Genomic DNA, 12,965 nt, shown 5'->3' on the forward strand with positions numbered 1-12,965 from the left:
GTGTTGTAACTGGTATTGGTATGTCCATTGGTTTGAAAATGTTAGTGTGTATTTTTGAGTGTGTGTCTCAAAGGTTATATTAGGGTGAGAGGAGGTCTGCCACTCTATCACAAGAATGATGTCATCAGTGATGTCATTTGAGATGTCATTCGTGATGTCATGAGTGATGTCACTGACCATGTCATGAGTGATGTAATATGTGACGTCATCAGCAGTGCATTGCGGGCTCGCGAGTTATAGTTAGCTGGACTAACTATAACGGGGGAATTTCTATGGTTTTGTACGAGTGAAATGTCCTACTAATTATAACGCCCCTGAAACCTAAGTTTTTTTCAGTGATATATATATATATATCATCTATTTATAATGAGAACTAAACAACAGTATCTTGTGTGTTCGAGACAAAAAAATATATTTTGTAGGAGGCGAATATGCTTTCATTAGAAAAGGTACCTCTTTTAGGTATGGGCCCCTGCACATTTATGCAAATATGCGATAGGTGCATGCATTGGAGTCAGTGATTGAGGGAGAGGGAGGTCATGCACCGAGCTTGTACCATGTGCAAGGCTTTGGTGTGGGCACACAGTGCCCAACGTTGCAAACACATCTTCAGGCAGAGTTGTTTGAACGGAATCTAGCGCCGTTCACGAATGCCAATCAGTAAGTGCAGTGGCCGTTTTGAAGAGCTTAGAATAGTCAGGAGTTTTCAAAGGTAAGCTGTGAAGCCATGTTTTAGAAATCATATTGGGCTTGTAAGAAGACTCTTCTGTGAGAGCTGGTGTTGACAGAGTGGCTTAATTTAGAGAGGAAGTTAGCCAAGAGTGCATGAAGTATACATTTTGTAGGTTTTTAATTTATACAGTGAGTAATTGGTGCACAGGAGGCACCGTGAGCTTACAAGGCAAACATTAGGGCTGATCTACGAATATATGAAAATAGGCTCCTCTAAATGGCAAAGACATTTTCATTTGCAAAGTGTTATTGCAGGCATGTAAACTGCAGCCCGTCCAGAGCACAGTGGTGTTCCTGGCAGATATATTTGTGTCATGTATGGGGGTGATGTAAATACACTGCAGCCCACATATCACATTTAATGTTCCGTTGCATACTTATATTTTGGGCACCATTTCAAATGGACTATAGGGAATACCAAACAGGGGGTTCCAGGGTTAAGAACTTGTTTTAGGAACAGGCACAGGTGCTTTACTTCTCTTTTGCAGGTTTCTAAAGACAGCAAAATCAAAGAAGCCACAATTGGGAGGACACAAGAAAAATGGGATTCTTTCTTACCACTGGACACGTGCTGACTCTACCCCTATTATCTTCCTTGTTTGTGTTCTTCGTACTATCACCATTAGATGCACGCTCATCAAATTACACTTCACTTTCTCTGATGGTTCAGCAAAAGCCAGTTCCTCTAAAGAAGTGTTCATTAGTCCTAGAAGGTCCATTTTATAGGTGCGGGTGCATCCTTCGGTGGTACAAATGAGCACTTTGCATCCTGACTTCCATATCTTGATTGACAACATCAGTATTGGTTCAAGTTCACATTTGTAAGTTAGATTTACAAATGTAGAAACATACCAGTATGGAGGAACAGCTGTATGTGTATGAGAAGTGTTAAAGACTGAATTGCCATGAATGTTTATATGACTGAGACACTGCAAAACGAGGTGAACACTGCCAAACTTGTAATTTTCCCACCCTCGAAAAACACAAGCGTTTGAGGGCATTAAAAGCGTTAAAAGCAGGAATAAGTGATTTTAGTAGTGGGAAAGTGGAGGAAACATTCCCATATTTAAGGAGAAAATGTTTGTCTAAGAGAAAAATATTTTCTCTGTAAAAAATAAAGGAAAATGTGACACGTGCTGAGGCACATTTGAACGTAATTGATAAATGCAGAATACCAGCCTAGTGGACGTTCTGTTCGAATAATTTTCAAAACTGGAGTTCTCCAAGAAGTTGTAGTGTCCGGAAGAACTCTTGAGATTGGCTCCAAAATTGTAATGCGAACTCTTTGCAACAAGCCCGGGAGTTGTGTGCGCACGAGACGCGGCCGTCAAAGTGAAAGTGATCTCGATCGCGGGCTGGAAGGTTGCCCGCGCGTGATGCACTTAATGAGCCATGACTGAAGCGCGCGCCCGCGCACATGCACGCAAGCTGTAGGCCACAGTGGAAGCATTTTCTGGAGCCCTTACTAAAGGTCTCGCTTGAGCTAGCGCATGCGCTAGCTCAGGCGAGACCTGAAAAGGGAAGGGACTGCCCAAGAGGTTGCATCTGTAGGTGTCACTCACATAAGCCTTGGCTGCTATCTAGGCTGCCATCCCTCTAGTGCATGGGCCTTGTACCCATGAGGGCAGGGCGAACCCTGTGAACAGTAGCCAGTGGCAATAGATGGTCTAATCCAACTACTGAGGGAGAGACTGGATTTCAATCCCTCCTTTCCCGAAGTAGAACTTACAAAAAGAGAATTGAAGCACTGAAAATCTGCTCTCTCTTAATATAAACAGAAATAGATCTTACAGCAAACAGAGTGTGAAGAACGTGTTTATCTCGATTAACCGGATCCAGAAAAAAGAGAGAAGGGGAGTTTCCTGATCCAATTTTATTTACGAAATAATTTTTGAAAAAATCTTGGTCATAAATTGATGGCAGCTTCATCTGAAAAATTCTAAATTACAGGAATAATGTAACAGCTTCACAAAGCACTTGTCTCTGCAGACAGACACAATCCAGTACATTTTTCAGGCAGCAGTTCCGTGAATAGAATAATCGGAAGATATTTGTTGCATAATGACAATAGGAAACAGACCTATAAATGTCTGTCACTTGCATCGTAATGTAAGGAAGGTGAGGAGGGAGCAGTCAGAGGACGTAATCTGCAGTTACTCATCTGGTGTGATTCATTTTGGGCACCATTTCAAATGGACTATAGGGAATACCAAACAGGGGGTTCCAGGGTTAAGAACTTGTTTTAGGAACAGGCACAGGTGCTTTACTTCTCTTTTGCAGGTTTCTAAAGACAGCAAAATCAAAGAAGCCACAATTGGGAGGACACAAGAAAAATGGGATTCTTTCTTACCACTGGACACGTGCTGACTCTACCCCTATTATCTTCCTTGTTTGTGTTCTTCGTACTATCACCATTAGATGCACGCTCATCAAATTACACTTCACTTTCTCTGATGGTTCAGCAAAAGCCAGTTCCTCTAAAGAAGTGTTCATTAGTCCTAGAAGGTCCATTTTATAGGTGCGGGTGCATCCTTCGGTGGTACAAATGAGCACTTTGCATCCTGACTTCCATATCTTGATTGACAACATCAGTATTGGTTCAAGTTCACATTTGTAAGTTAGATTTACAAATGTAGAAACATACCAGTATGGAGGAACAGCTGTATGTGTATGAGAAGTGTTAAAGACTGAATTGCCATGAATGTTTATATGACTGAGACACTGCAAAACGAGGTGAACACTGCCAAACTTGTAATTTTCCCACCCTCGAAAAACACAAGCGTTTGAGGGCATTAAAAGCGTTAAAAGCAGGAATAAGTGATTTTAGTAGTGGGAAAGTGGAGGAAACATTCCCATATTTAAGGAGAAAATGTTTGTCTAAGAGAAAAATATTTTCTCTGTAAAAAATAAAGGAAAATGTGACACGTGCTGAGGCACATTTGAACGTAATTGATAAGTGCAGAATACCAGCCTAGTGGACGTTCTGTTCGAATAATTTTCAAAACTGGAGTTCTCCAAGAAGTTGTAGTGTCCGGAAGAACTCTTGAGATTGGCTCCAAAATTGTAATGCGAACTCTTTGCAACAAGCCCGGGAGTTGTGTGCGCACGAGACGCGGCCGTCAAAGTGAAAGTGATCTCGATCGCGGGCTGGAAGGTTGCCCGCGCGTGATGCACTTAATGAGCCATGACTGAAGCGCGCGCCCGCGCACATGCACGCAAGCTGTAGGCCACAGTGGAAGCATTTTCTGGAGCCCTTACTAAAGGTCTCGCTTGAGCTAGCGCATGCGCTAGCTCAGGCGAGACCTGAAAAGGGAAGGGACTGCCCAAGAGGTTGCATCTGTAGGTGTCACTCACATAAGCCTTGGCTGCTATCTAGGCTGCCATCCCTCTAGTGCATGGGCCTTGTACCCATGAGGGCAGGGCGAACCCTGTGAACAGTAGCCAGTGGCAATAGATGGTCTAATCCAACTACTGAGGGAGAGACTGGATTTCAATCCCTCCTTTCCCGAAGTAGAACTTACAAAAAGAGAATTGAAGCACTGAAAATCTGCTCTCTCTTAATATAAACAGAAATAGATCTTACAGCAAACAGAGTGTGAAGAACGTGTTTATCTCGATTAACCGGATCCAGAAAAAAGAGGGAAGGGGAGTTTCCTGATCCAATTTTATTTACGAAATAATTTTTGAAAAAATCTTGGTCATAAATTGATGGCAGCTTCATCTGAAAAATTCTAAATTACAGGAATAATGTAACAGCTTCACAAAGCACTTGTCTCTGCAGACAGACACAATCCAGTACATTTTTCAGGCAGCAGTTCCGTGAATAGAATAATCGGAAGATATTTGTTGCATAATGACAATAGGAAACAGACCTATAAATGTCTGTCACTTGCATCGTAATGTAAGGAAGGTGAGGAGGGAGCAGTCAGAGGACGTAATCTGCAGTTACTCATCTGGTGTGATTCATTTTTTAAACATTTTGTAAAACTATAATTGTGGCTTTGCATATACTCTCAGCACTGCTGTAAAAGGGCAGTAATCTCTCTTTCTGCTGGGCACACGTTACAGTGTCATAATGTACCAAAGCCAGCAGTACCGTAAGGACAATGAGCCCAGCTAGAGCTGTGCACAAACTGTGCTTACCTGGGTTTTGAACTAACCCAGTGACTTTGCCACAGGTATCCAAGGAGCTTTGACTGTTTGAGAGCTTTTTAAATAATTCTTTAAATAATGATTAATTTCCATGTCTTTAAGTTAACCTGACTAGGCCTCAAACAGCTTGCATTTACATCAATTCACATTATAGAAATAAAATGCACCAAGTGTAAGTGTTTCTCTGTTTCCTTGTTCATTTCAGAAAATCAGCAAAATAGAAGCCTTGTCTGTGGTGTTGTTTACTGTGTTAATATATTGTATTAATGTGTCCTCCTCACGAGGACATGTCCAGGATTTTCCTGTATGTTGTAATATTCAAGGCCTTTTCCTATGCATGAACAAATGAGCCATTCATTCACTGAACGTTTTATTGTTTGTTAAGTTACATAAATGTACTGTAGTCTTCTTCATTTCTTATGTACGCTTTTCAATAATATGCAGAACGGTAGGTGTTTACTAGATGTATCTTATTTGAAACAACTTGTGCATTTGAAAAGCGATTGGTTAAGTGAATGTATATTTGCTAATGAAAGCCCTATTATGTCATGTCTAAGCATACTGCGTGTGAGGCTTTTCTGCTTAAGACTCTATTAAAGATGACATTTTTAAGAAATGTGCCCATCTTTTGGCTTATTTCATACGAAACAGGCTTTATGATAGTCTGTTTACTCACTTTCTACTTAGACTTTTTGCTGCTTTCTAATTGAGCAAACTCTGTGCTAGTCTGTCATATGTTTTATGCTTAGAGCTGTTTACACTTTCTTAGAAAGCAGACTCAATGTTGGTCATCAAGCCTGACTATACTTTGGCTCTGGCTTCTGGCTGCTACTTCCTTTGAAGATTCTTTCATGTTATTTAATTTTGACTTATAATAAAATTCTGGTTCCCCATGGTTTAGCTAACAACTTTGTTCCCTTTGTAATGATCTTAGTTTTGAATGAACCTTTATGGTTTTGGCTTGTCTTATCTTGTGGAGGTTTGAATTAATGTAATTGGGCTTAGTTTTATGAATACTCATACAGCTCCAATCCTATTCCTTGACCCTCTTAATCATTTTAATGGAGCATTGACAACTGGAATCATTCCCAGTTGCTATATCCCTTTTGAAATTTGGACATGGTACTTGATGGGAATTGCCAAGCACCATGCTCTGTGCGCAGTACACATAGGGCAATTTTTGTCAAACTTTTTTTTATTGAGTTTTCAACTTAACAAAATACACATGGCAATACATCAAATATATTGTACTTTTTTGCATCTATTGTCACTCTAATTTCGGTATCAGAGTCTCTCGGGTAGTCAGAGTCAATATCTTCCTTATGGTCACTACTTGTATTATCAGAAAGAAACATATTATAGTTAGATATAACATGAGCAGTAAAATATCATAACATGTTCCCCTAAAAGTTCAACCTCCTGTCGTTCTATAACCCTCCTCCCCCATCAGGCCTGATTCTGATAACCTTGCGTGTATAGTTGCTTTCATTAGCCTGTAGGGGAAAGAGAGCGGCGGAATTACCCCTTAAGGGTAAGCCTGATAAACTGGGAAGATTCACAATCCACTTAAAACAAGGAGAACAAATCCGAGGTAGCGATTAGTACAAAAAAAAAAAGTTAACCAAAAGAAGAGCGAGAAGGAAAGAGACCAGAATGATGAGAGAAAAAGAGGAGACAAGAACACAGAGAGAAAAGCCGACCTAGTTAATACCTTAGGAGGGCTTGGTGTCCTGGTAGATGCTGGGTAATTTATGGAGTGTATTCTGATGACGTGTTGAGCTTCGGGTTAAAATTGGAACAGGTGTAGAGCTCTAATTCTCATGGGGCAGGTTGTCAATGGGAGGCCATTCGAGAGAAATTTGACCAGTGGATCCCATGAGTATTCAACATTTTTGAACTCGTCCTTGTAAATGTTGTTCATCCGCTCCATGTTGAGCACTTGCCATAAACGAGCATGACATTGCGAGAGAGACGGGGCTTCTCTTTCCTCCACGCGGCCGCAATTGCCGTTTTGGCAGCACTGAGACATAACCACATTATGGCCTGGTCCGCTTTTGTTTGAAATTGCAGTTCCGGATCTCGAAGGCCAAGAAGTGCAAAGCTTGGGGTGGTGGGGGTTGGGTATCCTAGTATCTCTTTAATTTGTGCCAGGATTTCAGAGCAAAAGGGACGGATGGTCGGGCAATCCCACCATATGTGGCGAAAGTCTCCCAATAGGCCACATCCTCTCCAGCACACTCAGGGCAATTTTATGTATTGTATTTATGTGGCACCAACATGCCACATTTTGGCCACTTCGGAGCATGCTGCATACAGATTGAGATACAGGTGATGATCATATTTGAGTTCCAATGTGATACAATTTGTTGCAGCATAGTTTCACCAGTGACTTACCAACAGCTAAAAGAAAACGTTTCACTATTTTTGTGTTGGTGTTTTTAGTGGAAGACTGGTTTAAGCTGCTGTGTGGGTGAGCATCACATCTCAAATGGATATAGTTTCTTTCCGCTGCACACAGCACGAATGCGGCCTCCCACGCTTCTTCCTGCCGCTGCTTCTTGGGCCTCTGAAGTCACATGTGTCTCTGCAGGGACGCAGCTGGCCTTGCAGCGCTTGCTGACAGAATTCCCTCTAAGTAGAGCAGTCCTGTTAATTTTCAATTATCACTGTCACCAGAGGATACTTCTGACTAATATATTTATACAATATTTTATCTGTGTCAATGATCATACCATATGTGGAATAGCAAAAGATGTGGCCAGTAGCGTAGCAAGGATGTCTTGGCCCCAGAGGCATAACGGGGGGGAAGGGGGCGGTTTCCCCAAGAGCAAAATTCTTAGGGGGCGCACATTCTTAAAAGAAAAATAATTTGGGCTATTATTTTATTTTTTTTAAACGTTTTTGCGCCAGGAAGTGCTAACGGTCCACGGGTTGAGGGCGCAATACTTGCCTTGCCTCGGGTGTTGGCAACCCGCGCTGCGCTGCTGCTTGACCCTAATACAAACAAGGAAGTGGCCCCTCTGTTGTAGTAGTAAAATACAGCATTGTCAGAGTGTTGTGGGCCCCTCGAGGCTCCGAGCCCCAGTGCCAGTGCACCAGTTGCACCAATGGTAGTTACGCCTCTGGCTGTGCCACTCAATGGCCTGCCAGCACAGAGGGGGAAAGGGTGGCATTGAAGGGCAGCAACCTATGAACGTGTGACGTGCCAAAAGTATTGTATTGGTATTCATACAGCACTTTCCATACCCCTTGAGAGACTTAACTTGCTAGATCAGAGGTAGACTATACAAAAGAGCGTACAGAGCTCATGACACAGAAGCAAATCCCACGTAAACGATGAACATGTTTGAGGCCTGCCAGATGCTGAAAGGGCGAGCCCAAAACCAACTCTCTGTAAAGTGTTAGCAAGAGGTCTATTTGAGATCAACTAATGTGTTCCTGTATCTTCTGTATAAAAAATGTGTAATAAAACTTGTTGAAAGCAAAATTTCAAAGCTCAGATCCAAAAAGACAAAATGGTGTAGTGGTTTCATGGCAACAGTCGCAACGTTTAGCATCTGTAATGACGCTGAGAAGACTGGAAAAATAATATTAAAACTTCAGTGTGAGGCATCATGTGCAGAATGCAGATGTGAGAAATCAGTTAAACACTGAGTGTTTTGACTGGATGGCCCATATGCAAGAAATATTTTCACCAATTGTATTTTGAAGGTTAAGACAAAAAAGGAAGAAAGAGTGAAGGGGAGGAGAAATCGTCAGAGGAGTGGCGAGGGAGGGGGAGGAAAGGGGAAATGAGCAGAATGGGAAGATGAGGAATTACTGAGCCAAAGAGAAATCAGACAAGTTAGAAGATGCAAGCCTTGAGGGTAAATGGGGCTTAGTAACTTTTCGGCTACCCTCCCTCACCCAAAACGTCATGCTTCGTTGATCTTACAGAAGCAGTGACAGATCTCTCTGCACTCTTGATTTCTCTTGAGCCTCACATAAAGGGAATGTCTGGCCCTCTAGATGTACACGTGAAGCACCTGCTGAGTAACCCCATTGGTCTGTTCTGTTGAATGTTTAGCAGTCTGGGAAGAGCTAGAGTTAATAAAATGCTAAATCTGGGTCTCAAAGTAGCAGGCAGCTCAGCTCTCCTTCATAAGCAGAGGCTTGAAATAGGGCTCTAATGTTCCCCCTCTCCAGACCGCCCATTCCCAGGGAAAAGACCCCCATCTTGGCATCTTCAGTAGCACACACCCTAGCTAAGACCTGGCGCGTGGAATGGTTGTACCATCTTACCTTCAACCATAAGGAATGTCTCAGACCTCTTCATCTTCAGAAGGTGTCCATCTCTGCCTAGGGGCAAGCACATGGTGGTATCAAAAAGGATGAAATAATCCTAAAAACGCAAACACATAAGAACGCGTGAGGAATAACATTAGAAACAAATCTGCCTCCGTGGGGATAGATCCCTGGAAGATCAGGTTCAGAGTCTTAACGTCTTCAAAATAGAGTCATATTTAGAGTTTTGCGGACGGATACTCTGTCATATTTTGACAGATATCTTGTACGCCATATTGCAAATTCCATAGTCTAGAATGCACTTGTAAACGGCGGACGGAATATCTGAACCATTTCGATAGAGTTTCCCATCCGCCAAATTCTTAATAAGGGCCCTCGTGCCTACGGACCGGTTTAAGAAATCTGAGAGGATGTCATTTGGTCCATTGTATGTCACACTTGTCTGCCATGACTTCCCACATGCGGAGGATTCGCCAGTCTCAGACATCCGTCACCGAGACATTTTGAATAAAAAATAGGGATATGTTTCATCACCAAACTTAAACATATGCAGTAGAAGAGAAGTTAAACAAAATCAAGCAAAAAAATGATGTAGGATGGCCAAGTCTAGTTATGAAAATTACAGCTTTGCTGTTTTAAAAAGAGAGATATTAATTTATGCGGAAGAGAGAAGTTTTGTTGAGTGAGTGGTTGAGTATTGGGTGGTGTCATGGATTGACGTGTACGGAAGCAACACTTAGCATCCTAATAGTTATATTTGCACAAAGCACAGTTGCAAGAAACTTGCAACCTTCGACGCCTTTCAGCAGGTTAATTTTAGGCATCATAATGGGATGTATAGTTCTGGGAGCATGTGACACATAAAGTTACTAATGATTAAGTATAGAAATTGTGAGTAAAAGCCGTTTTTGGACATTTCCCTAGCCTAGCACACCACACACTGTGATCTTTCAGTACTCTATGGGCTTATTCAGGGCAAAATGTACAGTCGACTAAATGCCTTTTTCCTCTCGTCTACAGTGTTCATTTTGCTGGTGTCATAACCTGGGAATCCATGTTGAGAAGTCCAAGTGAAGATTAATCTCCATGGCTTGAACATTAAGGTCACCAAGACAAGCCACTGAACACTAAAATTAACTTGGGTTTTCCTTATGCAAATAATCTTCCCGAAAAGTCTTAATGTACATTTTTCGCATTCATATTTTTTGCGGACATCCTTAAAATCTGACTGGATTTTACCATTTGGTACAGCACCACAGTTTTAACAAACACATATGGTATGTTTTGGTGCCTGAGCAGACGAGAGCGACCACAGGAAGAAAACTCTTGCAGCCTGGTCCTTTGGACATTCTACGTGATCACAGCCAGCTGAGTTGATGAAGTGTTGCCCCCGGCCACTCTTTGGTAGTTGGAGGGACCCTTCAGGGCCCTTCCACAACTCATTAGACCCTGCTGCTTCTTATAAACAACACCCAAGGATGGCTTATTCCTGGTGGTGGAGGTAAGCCGTGGAGGTGTCTCTGATCCAGGAGAAAATCACAGCACCAAAGAAGCTAACTTGCCGCCAAGCAAGGAGACCACCAGTGATGGCATGGAGCCACTGTACTCAGGCCCCTACAACTGCTTACATAATGGGAAGAGCAGGAAGTCCCAGGGACAAGAACCTAACACAGAAGGCTCTTGCCTCCACGGAGGAAAGGCCAGAACACAGTAAAACCTTTTGCATGATTAAAGTCAACTTACAAGCCAGTTTCCAGTCCTAGGCTTTTGTGTCTCAGTCTAATGCATTCTGGGTGTTGGAGTCTTGGTTTACTTCCATTGAACAAATTAGAATGGCACACCCAACAGCAATGATTTCTAGGTTCAAACGTTCAGGACTGGAAGTAGTGTCCATGAGGACTCGGAGTGATGGGAACACCCTAAACTGAAACCCTCACCCTAATTGAAAGCTGCAGACATTGCACCCATGTAAAACTTACCCTCTCTTTCCAGAACCTATTTTCTTTGTTTCTATAACCTTAAATCGATAGCGTCACACCCTCCAATTGAATATTTCATGGTGCATTTATTCTCCATGTTTCAATCTTACGGAGGTAAACGTGATGTACGCCTAGGCGGTCGGAAAAACACAAAGGTGAATAATGAATAGTAAAGCTGTCCAATGTATGGCACACAGCAGAATCTGTAGGTAGGAGCTTTATAAGACTTACCAAAAATAGTTTTCGGCCCAACATATTCATTCATACAAAGAAAAACCCCAAATTGACTAGTGGAAAGCAAAAGGCTATTGAAAGTTTATAAAACATTTAAACAAAACTATTAGTCAATCAAGTCTGTATAAATGAATATATGTTGACGGTATAGATCCCTGTAAATGGACCGTCAAAAAAGCGCAATAATAGTTGCAATCACTATAGCTGCACATTTTCGTATCTATCTTGGAAGAGGCATTAGATAATTCCGAACCCTGCACAAACTCTGCTCAAGCAGCGGCCAGGTTTTATGAGTTTTGTGTGTGGCACTGTGCAATTACCAAGTGCGATAAAATTCACTCCATTGTTACATTTCGCCAGGTTCAACCAGGAGGAATTAAAAGTAACCCTGGGCGTAGTTCGCGTAGTAGCACTATGCGTAGCTACGCAAAGTTAACTTCGCACTACGCGAAATACGCGTAGCACTACGCGAACTGCGTAGTGCGCTGTTCTCGATGATTGCACAGTGCCGGATGCTTGTCCGCACTGTGCAATCATTGAAAACAGCATTTTGCACAGTGCGAGCTGTCGTTTTCTGCCGCTCGAGTAGATTTTTACTCGAGCGGCAGCTTTCTCAATGCGGACTGGCAGTTTCTCATCGCGAGCGGTCGCGAGCATACGAGACCACTCGCAATGAGAAACCTGACCTCCCCGCGTTGAGAATCTCGCCGGGAGGTTTATTTTCCACGCTCGATATCGGCAACTTGATGTTGCTTATCGCGAACGAGGAAAAAGTCTTGCCAGGATGTCATTTTGCTCGCTCGCGATCGCCAACTTGATGTTGAGGACCGCGAGCGAGCAAAAAATGCCAACTACGCTATGTTACGCATTTTTGTACTGTGCTACGTGCAATTCGCGAAGTAGCACCAACTACACAAACTACACAAGCGTAGCGTAGTTGTCCGCCCAGGGTTAATTAAAATGATGAAAAGGTCTGAGGACTACCGGGACATGTGGAGTTTGGTGGAAGCACCAACGGTTGCCTATTTCCCCAATACTGGGAAAGTATTTGTAATAAGGATTTTGATTGTACCAGATACATTCTTAAACCAGGGGTGTTGTATTCTGTGCAGTGCGTGCCGACTAGTCCTTTGAAGCTCTTGCAATTAGGCCTTTAGTGGCCACCATTAAAGCAGCATTCTTCACCCTCAAATCTTGTCTCAGCTCCTGAATGCTCCCCCATATGGGCAAATGCCTGTCCAGGAGGATTCACACCTCAATTCTGGCTATGCCTCTGTTTGCAGACTTCTATTGTAGACATGAATCGACGCTGGACTGGGACAAGGATCTTTGGTGCTCTAGACAATGTGACATTTTGTGCCGAAGTCACTGGATCCATGTTTGTTGATGGTAGTCAATCTGGCGCCCCATTCCGTGGGAACCTGAGGTTGGAGCCTAGCCTTGTTCTAAAACCTATTCTGCCAGAATGAGATCTACAACAAAGGTAGTCACTATTGTGCTATTTTCATATAGTGTGAGTGCACCAAATGGCCTTATGATCTGATGGCACTAAGGGAAGCATTGGCAAAGTTAATAGCACATTGC

The 12,965-nt window shown here is 42.6% G+C and overlaps 1 long non-coding RNA gene across 1 annotated transcript in view; it reads left to right on the forward strand.

Moving 5' to 3' along the window:
- Positions 1-10,306, forward strand: part of LOC146867662 (uncharacterized) — a 79,531-nt gene extending 69,225 nt beyond the window's left edge. The window contains exon 3 of the long non-coding RNA XR_014966119.1: positions 10,189-10,306. This is a non-coding gene — a long non-coding RNA (uncharacterized LOC146867662). The remainder of the gene's footprint in view (positions 1-10,188) is intronic.
- Positions 10,307-12,965: the final 2,659 nt, after the last annotated feature.

This window comes from Triturus cristatus, chromosome 1_2 (genome assembly GCF_964204655.1).
Source record: "Triturus cristatus chromosome 1_2, aTriCri1.1, whole genome shotgun sequence".
Classification (NCBI taxonomy): Eukaryota; Metazoa; Chordata; class Amphibia; order Caudata; family Salamandridae; genus Triturus; species Triturus cristatus.